This window comes from Nanorana parkeri, unplaced genomic scaffold, assembly GCF_000935625.1.
Source record: "Nanorana parkeri isolate BGI_ZX_2015 unplaced genomic scaffold, ASM93562v1 scaffold2465, whole genome shotgun sequence".
Taxonomy (NCBI): Eukaryota; Metazoa; Chordata; class Amphibia; order Anura; family Dicroglossidae; genus Nanorana; species Nanorana parkeri.
In genome coordinates this window covers 48,093-57,333 of record NW_017308733.1, presented here as the reverse complement: position 1 = coordinate 57,333, position 9,241 = coordinate 48,093, and the positions used below count along the sequence as shown (strand labels likewise).

General features: G+C 50.5%; 1 long non-coding RNA gene across 1 annotated transcript; it reads left to right on the top strand.

Moving 5' to 3' along the window:
• Nucleotides 1–231: 231 nt before the first annotated feature.
• Nucleotides 232–7,979, top strand: LOC108801727. Its single transcript, XR_001942165.1, has 3 exons — nucleotides 232–311; nucleotides 1,046–1,047; nucleotides 7,965–7,979. It is a non-coding gene; the product is annotated as an uncharacterized LOC108801727 (long non-coding RNA).
• The last annotated feature ends 1,262 nt before the right edge of the window (nucleotides 7,980–9,241 follow it).

Genomic DNA, 9,241 nt, shown 5'->3' with positions numbered 1-9,241 from the left:
GAGCGGCGGCTCCCCGCTGTACATTTAGCTCGGCTTGTCCGAAGCAGGGCTAAATGTACTAAAAAACTACTCGCCCAGCGCCCAAAACTGCCTGTCCCGGGCGTCAGGCGATAGGAATTCCACAGCCCTGTAGCATATGTTGTCTCATTTCCAACAGTGTGATGCAGTATACGGCCTCTTACCCAGCACACGGATGTCTGTAGAGGACATTAGATATCCCGGACCACAGTGACACCAGATCTTATACACACAGGAATCATCCTTCCTGGCCGGTGTCAGCTTCCAGCAGCCGCTCCTTGTGTCCAGGTGAAGTATGGGGTCATGTGATTTAGTTTTGTTGTAATAACAGTGACGTTCCAGCAATGTCTTCTCCTTCCCTCCACAATGTCTGTACAGCTCCAGAGTAACATCATCCTGAGGACACGTCATACCACATCCCGTGATGTCCGCTCCGCTCCGTACATACACCGGTCCGGATGACACGGATGTGATCAGGAGACACAGGAGACCTGGGAGAGGAGACACATCAGAAATGTGGACAGAACTTTCATAGCGACAACAAATTCCAACCACAAGTTTTGTTATGATTAATATGCAGAAAAGAAGCAAAATGAGTTTAAAAGGAAAACAGAAGATCGGAGCTGAGAGATGGAAAATGAAGAAACCCCAAAAATGAGGAGAACAGATGAGGCTCCGGGATGGTTATTTGTATCAGTGACACTGCGATGGCCAACTGGGGGCTGCTGGTCACTGATGGGAGATCCCGGGAGTGATACAAATATGAATGAAACATACTAATTGAGAGGGGCTCCTCTGGGTGAGACTGTGATGGAAAAGTATTTGGGGTCCTTGTAGATCACAGACTTTGCTCCAGCGTACAATGTCAGTCTGCAGCTAACAACGCTGGCCTAATACCTATAATCAGGGCCGGATTTCCCACAAGGCCAACCAAGGCCCGACCTTGGGGCAGCAGGGAGAAGAGGGGCAGCGGGGGTATGGAATTTCTATCTCCCGATGCCCGGGGCATGCAGTGCCGGGCGGGTAGTTGTTTTCTACATTTAGCCCTGCTTTGGGCAAGCCGAGCTAAATGTACAGCGGGGAAGCCGCCACTTGTTTTGTACAAGTCTGTGGGAAGCAGTGTTATGATCCGGGGTTAGTGCAATTGGTCAGGTCTAGGTTCAGCAACGTTATGTGCCCAAAAAATTAGGTCAGCTGCCGACCTGAATATACTGAATGATCAGGTTTTGCCATGAATTGACTTTCTCTTCCCTGATGGCACATTGGACATATTCCAAGATTGTAAAAGAGTTACCGTATTTTGCGGTCCATAAGACGCACCGGACCATAGGACGCAGGGAGGTCCGGCGCGCCTTATGGAGCACTCGACAGACTAGCTTCTGTCACAGCTTCTATGACAGAAGCTGCAGTTAGTGACCGCTGAGACAGGTGGCGCTGTGATTGCAGCGCCACGGTCTCAGTGATCACACAGAGCAGACGAAGCAAGTCCGTTCTTCGTCTGCTCTATGGTGATCTCGGTCGCCGCTGCTCGGCTTTAATACGAGTGATCTCGTCAGATCACTCGTATTAAACGAGCAGTGGCTCCTACTACTCGCCCGGCGCCCGAAACTGCATGTCTCGGGCGTCGGGATTCGCTCCATAAGACGCAGGCACATTTTCCCCCTCCTTTTGGGGGGAAAAAAGTGCGTCTTATGGAGCGACAAATACGGTACATAGTTACATAGTATTTGGGGTTGAATAAAGACATATGTCCATCAAGTCCAACCTGAGTGGTTCAGGGGGCATGAGACATCAATGTCACACATGGATTGGCCACCACAGAGTCCAGGCCTTAAAGCGGACCTTTACCCAGATCGTTAAAATAACAACAAACACACTGTGACGTTTGGCGAAGTTAGCACAAATGGTGAGCGCATAAAGGACGCATCCACTCGTTTCTTTTAAAGGAGAACTATGGGGTCAGGGCTTTTCCCCATAGTTCTCCTTAGGGTAACGGGAGGACACAACCTAGCGTCCTCCCGTCACCCTAGGCTCAGTATACCGCGAGTTACAGCTCCCTATATACTGAGGCGCCGCAACCGGAGCGGATCCCGACATCGATGTCGAGATCCGCCCAGCTGCGTGAGTGACAGCTGGCTCTGCCTATCTAGAGGCAGAGCCAGCTGTACCCGCCCCCTCCCCCGTCCGTTCCGTCAGTCAGCGCTGGAGGATCGGAGCGGGGGGAATCCAGCCCCTCCCCTGGCACGGCAGAGAGCCATGACAGGATCGAGAGGTGAGCGAACGCCGCTATGTGTTCGCTCACCTCCCGATCTACTGAGCCGACCTGTGACAGTCTCATTGTCGCAGGTCGGCTAGAACTATGAGGTGAGTGGAATAGGGTTGCCACCTGTCCAGGATTCACCCGGACAGTCCAGGTTTTGAATGCTGTGTTCGGGTTTCATGGCAGCAGAAACCCGGACACAAGATGTCAAGCAGACAGGGGCAACCAAAATTATGATAGGGGCTGCTGGCCCCCCACTGAAAACAGTCTCAACTGTGATATTTACATATGAATGGGTGGCGCTATTTACATATGAATAAGCTACGACTTATTTTCCCCAAAAAATGTCTGCGCGTCGCCTGAGTGTTCGGGTTTCGCTTGAAGAAAATGTGGCAACCAGGGAGTGGAAATCACTCGCTACACACAGATACTTCTAGATAATTGCCGGCTTTGTATTCTTTGCATACCCTATTTCTCTTTTCTTTCCCATTCTTCTGACAGTGGCCATGTTTAGTAAGGGAAGATTACTAGATCTCCTTTTACTTCCTGGATTTCTGGCACATGTGACCAGGACATGTGACCATGCACATCATCTCAGGGGAGGAAAATGCCTTTCCCTGAGATCCCGCGAGATTGCAGATGAGATTTCCCAGCAATGCTCGGCTGATGACGAGACAATCCCAGTGTGCATCGCTTTGGCAAACTGAAGTCCTTTGAACTTTCAAAGCAGGAAGTGAACGCTCTGCCAGTGTAAGTATTTCACAATCACAGCATTTTACACCTGTCACGTCTGTGTTATTACTAATCATCGTACATAGAGGGATGCATTGGTAGAATTAGATTTTTGAGTGTACATGTCCGCTTTATCTCCATTGAGAATCTTTGGGATGTGCTGGAGAAGACTTTATGAAGTGGTCCAACTCTCCCATCGTCACTGCAAGACCTTGGTGAGAAATGAATGCAACTCTGAATGGAAATAAATGTTGTGATTATCAAAATGATGCCACGGTGTATGTGTCCCTTAATCAAAGCTAAAGGCGGTCCAACGAAAATATTGGAGTGTCTGATCTTGCAGAAAAAAAATGCCGTCTGGCGACGGCAACCCGCAGATGCTGCCGTGCCGTCCGTCCGTTTTTTTACTACGGGCGGACGGCAAGAGGTTAATATGTATACGAGTCCTGCCACACTCCTTACCGGACTCTTCTTACCGGACGCGTCTTCTTTTTATTGATGCATGTTGTCACATTTACAACGTTTCAAGGCCACACAGGGTCCCCTTCATCAGGCTCAATATGACAGTAGCATATTAGAATTGAAATCCTTATATACCAAAGCAACATACAGTATGTGAACAAACCAGTGTAAATCAGTCGTCAGAAACCCTGTCCCCCAGCCCCCGCTGACGTCATATTCCCGCCAAGTGTCAGAATTTGAACAGCAATAACAAATACAATGTATCCATAATATAGGAAAGAATAAATATGCTATTGTTACCCTTATGACTGCATAGGTCATGCTGTGAGGATGTAACCGAACTGCAGAGGGAAGCACTGGAGAACAACCGGTATGAGTGCCGGCGATCCAATCGTAATCTGACAACTGAAGATGTGAACCGGGACGCTCTGTGCTCCAGGATTCCACCAATGAGGGACGCTCTGTGCTCCAGGTTTCCACCAATGAGGGACGCTCTGTGCTCCAGGATTCCACCAATGAGGGACGCTCTGTGCTCCAGGATTCCACCAATCTTCGACACTCTGTGCTCCAGGATTCCACCAATAATCGACCCTCTGTGCTCCAGGATTCCACCAATCAGGGACGCTCTGTGCTCCAGAATTCCACCAATCAGGGACGCTCTGTGCTCCAGGATTCCACCAATCAGGGACGCTTTGTGCTCCAGGATTGCACCAATCGGGGATGCTTTGTGCTCCAGACCACCCGCGCATGCTCAGTGTGGGTTTAGGGCATCATGGCAACCAGGAACGCTATTATACAGAGTGGCCAGTGGCGTAACAATCGCCATAGCGTGGCATGTGGGGGTGCTGGCTGTCACAGACACAGCTCCTCAGCGGCCACGGCGCATTTCCCCTCATAGCCGCTGCGGAGCTGTGTCAGAGACAGCCAGCCGCTGCGGCAGATGAGGGCGGTGTTCAGAATGGAGGAGGCGGGGCCCGCCTCCTCTTACATCACTGGCCAGCGACCTAAGAGCAGGTGGGGCCAGTGATGTAAGAGAAGGCGGAGCCCGTCAATAGCAGAGGAGGCGGGGACGGAACAGGAGGTGGGGCCCGGCGACCACAGAGGCGCTGACAGGTAAGAGATATCAGACCCAGCAGAGCCCACTATAGAGAGTCTATGGTGGGCTCTGCAGGGTCACTCTCCGCTGGAGCTCTGCAAGTGGCATAACTAGCAATCACGGGGGCCCCATACAAAATTTTGCTATGGGGCCCTGTGATTTCTAGTTACGCCCCCTGAGAGTGGCCTAGGAGTGCAGTTGGGCATGCTCAGTATACAAATGAGGATGGCACAAGGCAGAAAAAAGGAGGAAGAGGGAATAAAGGCATGGGCAAAGAAGGGGGAAAGATGGAATAAAGACAAAAGAAAAGAAGGAGGGAGGGGGGGTGTTATAAGGTGGATAGACTTTAAAAGAAGGAAGATAGAGAAAAAAAGAAGATGAAAGAAAGCTGCCAACATCGTTCAGCAGGCCCGCTGGTAAAATCAAAGTGGCAAAACCAATAATGCAATATTAATGTAATTAACCTTCATATATACAGGTATACAATATACATACTTATTCATATGGAGCAACATGAAAAGTGATGATAATGTCATAGACTAACCAGGGGCGGTGCACAAAAATAGGGAGGTTATTGAGTAAATGCTGTGGATGTGCACTTTGATAGTGTAGAAGTGTGTTTCTATCTGTGGGTGTGGTGTGTACGGATATGGATATTTTCTGATCGTGTACAGATACAAGCACATTCAGAGAGGCAATCACTCGTTCTGACAGAATGGGATTAAAATTACCATCCCCAGAAAACATGCTGTTCAATTCTGAGACAAATTGTTTGAAGGCATGAGCACTGCTGTCCCTTATAATGAAAATGTCATCTATGTATCTCATAGACACCTTCACACATGCTTCATTTAAAGGGGTGATTTGTATACAAGACGTTCCTCCAGACAGCCAAAAAAAAGAGGTTTGGAAAGGAAGGAGTGGCCGAGCTGCCCACAGCCGTCACTCAAATTTGTTTGTACATCTTGTCCTGAAATGTAAACAGGTTCTAAAAAGGTTCACCAAAATGGAGATTTCAAATCCGAAACGAAACCGAAATAAAAAAAGAAGTCAGGCCGAAACCAAAAATGTTTTTTATTTTTATTTTTTCAAATTGTTTTTCCCTCAGAGACACACAGAGCCCTCAGAGACACACAGAGTCCTCAATCTTTTTTTCTGCAGACCCTGTTATCAATGAGCAGGAATCCTCTATACTGAGTGTTCCTGATCATTCATAACATGAGAACATTGTGTGTTTACAATAACCACAACTATGAATGGACAGGAAGTGAGGTAGATGTGATGTGAATCACTTCCCATTCATTCATAATTTAGGATATAGTAACCATACTCTGTCCTCAATTATCTACAAACACTCAGCGATCACTGATCACCGACTCCTTGTACCCGCTCTCCTCTCTGACTCGCTGTCACAGGAGGCTGAGCGAGCGGAGCAATGAGGAGAGCTCCGCCTCCTGTGACACCGCTGGCTGTCTCCGCCCCCACACCGCTCTCTGATTGTAATAGGAGGCTGAGCGGTGTGGGAGGAGAGACGCCGGCCGCTCACAGTGTTCTCCTCCAGCAGCGCTCGGCCGGCTGTCACTTTCTCTCCTCCCCGCTGGGACACAGAGCAGCGCCCAGGGGGAGGAAAGAAACCAGGGATGCGCCGATGTATCGGCAGGAAAATGGCACTTTCGGCATTATGCCAAAAGTGCCATTTTCGCCCGATATGTTTCGGCGGCAGATATGTATATATATAGCTGCATCCCTAGTTATTATCAAGTACAAATTCAAGACAACTCAGGATGAAAGCCATAGGAATGTCCGACGTTTCTTTACACAAGAGAAAATGGTCAACGGCAACAAGTGCTGCAGAGTTAGGTATGCAGGTGTAGAGTGAAGGAAGGTCCATGATGGCCAATTACCAATCAACATCAAAAAGGTTGTACACATCCTAAGCTTACATAACAAATCATCGGTGTCTTTGATGTCAGGATTGCACCACTGCATTCTGCGCTTCGTGGCCACTGAGCGCAGCACTCTGCGCAGCATGACTACTGACCGCTGCACTCTGCGCGTCGCTGACTACTGACCGCTGCTCTCTGCACGTCGCTGACTACTGACCGTTACACTCTGCGCGTCGCTGACTATTGACCTCTGCACGTCACTGACTACTGACTGCTCCACTCTGTGTGTCGCTGACTACTGATCTCTGCACGCCACTGACCGCTGCACGTCGCTGACTACTGCACGTCGCTGACTACTGCACTCTGCACGTCGCTGACTACTGACTTCTGCACGTCGCTGACTACTGCACGTCGCTGACTACTGACCGCTCCACTCTGTGTGTCGCTGACTACTGACCGCTCCACTCTGCGCGTCACGACTACTGACTTCTGCACTCTGACGGTCACCGACTACTGACCTCTGCGCGTCACTGACTACTGACCTCTGCACATCACGACTACTGACCTCCGCACTTTGTGGGTCATCGGCTACTGACCTCTGTGGATCACTGGCTATTGACTTCTGCTCGTTACTTCTTTCTGACCGCTGCACTCTGCGCTTCACTGACTACTGACCTCTACACACTGCAAGACTTTTTTTAACATCTCCTGCTACCAATTGTTCTTGTGCTTTACATCACTTCCTGTTCACTCTTTCTATGGTTGGAGGGAGGGGCTGGCAGGAGCTGAGCTCTCTTTGATTGGTTGCAGGGAGGGGCTGGCAGAAGCTGAGCCCTCACTGAGCCGCTCTCCTATACATTCCACACTGAGCTGTTTGCTTCCTATGAACCATTTCACTCAGATGAATGGACTCCTCCAGGTCACTGAAAATAATCCATTCAAAAGAACGATCCGTTCAGGAACCGGACATCCAGTGGTGTATTTAGGCTTGGGGCTGCCTGGCCTCCTTGTCATCTTCGCCGCCCGACTGGAGCTCCGTCTTTGCCCCCCGCCTCTTCCGTCTTAGGGGCCACTCGACAAATTTTTTTCTCTCTTGGGGGCCGCTTGCCAAATTTCATACTTTAAAAGAAAATATAACTGTATCCGGTTTGGTACTACAGACACCAATATACACTCACAATAAGGCCCCTTTCATATCTGTAGGTTTAGGTGCGATTAGGGATTCCAGAGAGTCATTTCTTCATTTTGTTTTCCCCCGTCTTCCGTTCACATAAAACTGAAAACGACTTCTGATGATATATTAGTGACTTGTGGTTTCCGGTTTCTCAGAACTCGTCAGCGATGAACAGGGCCGGACTGGGACTAAAAATAGGCCCGGGCATTTTAGACTGAGCAGCCCAATCACGTGACCACCGACAGGCCCCACCCCTCACAACAGGGGGCGGAGCCAAAAACAGAAGCGCAATCGAGGGGCAGGGCCCGGCCACTAGTGAATACCGGAGGGCTACAGCTGACACACAAGCCCTGCTACAACCAATACACAAACCTTGCAACAATGTAGGAAGCTTGCTACAGAGAATATCTGTAAAAAATAAATCGAGGCAACTGGACTCGCTGTATTTTACCTGAAGACGCTTCACTCGTCATCCGACCAGCTTTCTCATATCAGAAATTTCTGAAGTGAGTAAAAATGTTTCTGTGGTCCCAGGTGGGCTCTGCAGGGTCTGTGGTGGGCTCTGCGGGGTCTCAGGCTGCTAAGCCCACCTGAGACCCTGCAGAGCCCACCATAGACCCCGACACAGATCCTGCAAATCCCGCCTGAGACCCGGTTGATGATTTTTACAGATCCTGAACAGCCCCCCTGAGACCCTGTTGTGCAGGATCTGTCGTGGGCTTTGCAGGCTGCAGAGCCCCCTATGGATCCTGCGAAGCCCCCGAGACCTGGCAAAGCCCCCCTGCAGGATCTCAGGGGGGCACTGCAGGATCTGTGGTGGGCTTTGCAGACTGCGGAGCCCCCTCGGATCCTGCAGAGCCCACCAAAGGGTATTGCACAGCACCCCTGAGACTCTTTGGTGGGCTGTGCAGAATCTATGTTGGGCTCTGACAGCACAGTCCTCTTACCTTGCACGGCCTGACATCTTTGGAACACCACCTCCTCATCCTTGGTGCCCGACACGGCCTCCTTGCCCTCGGCACCCGACTAGACGGCCTCCTTATCCTTAGCGCCCGACTGGAGCTTCGGCGACGCCTCCCGCCTCCTCCATCAGTATCTCTGCCCCTCCGCCTCTTCGGTCTCGTCTGATCATTAACTTAGATGACAGCTGCCATTTGTAAACGCCAATTTAGGGATTTCTGACGCAGGAAAACGCAAGAAAAACCTAATTGCACCTAAAATAGAGGTATGAATGTAGCCTAATATGCTTCTACCCCCCATCCCCCTCCCCCACCCAGACCTTACCAATCTTTTTTTCACAATCCTTTCGGCTAGCGTTCACTGAAAGAGCACTGGCCGCAAGGATCCGAGTGTCGGCGCAGATTCAGCAACACGGTCTGCATCCGACAGAGATGTAGACCGTGTCCGCAGCTGCGATCCCTCCTGTCAGCTCTCTCTCTCCTCCCGGCCGTTCTGTAGCTGCAGCGGCCGGGAGGAGCGGTTATACCTACATGACGGGTCGCAGCGGTGGGGACCTCAGCACTGCCTGCTACCATCCCCTCCGCAACTCATCTGACGGCACCATCTCCCCTCCCCCGCACCATTCGGCGGCCAGCAGCTTCGGGCATAGGGCC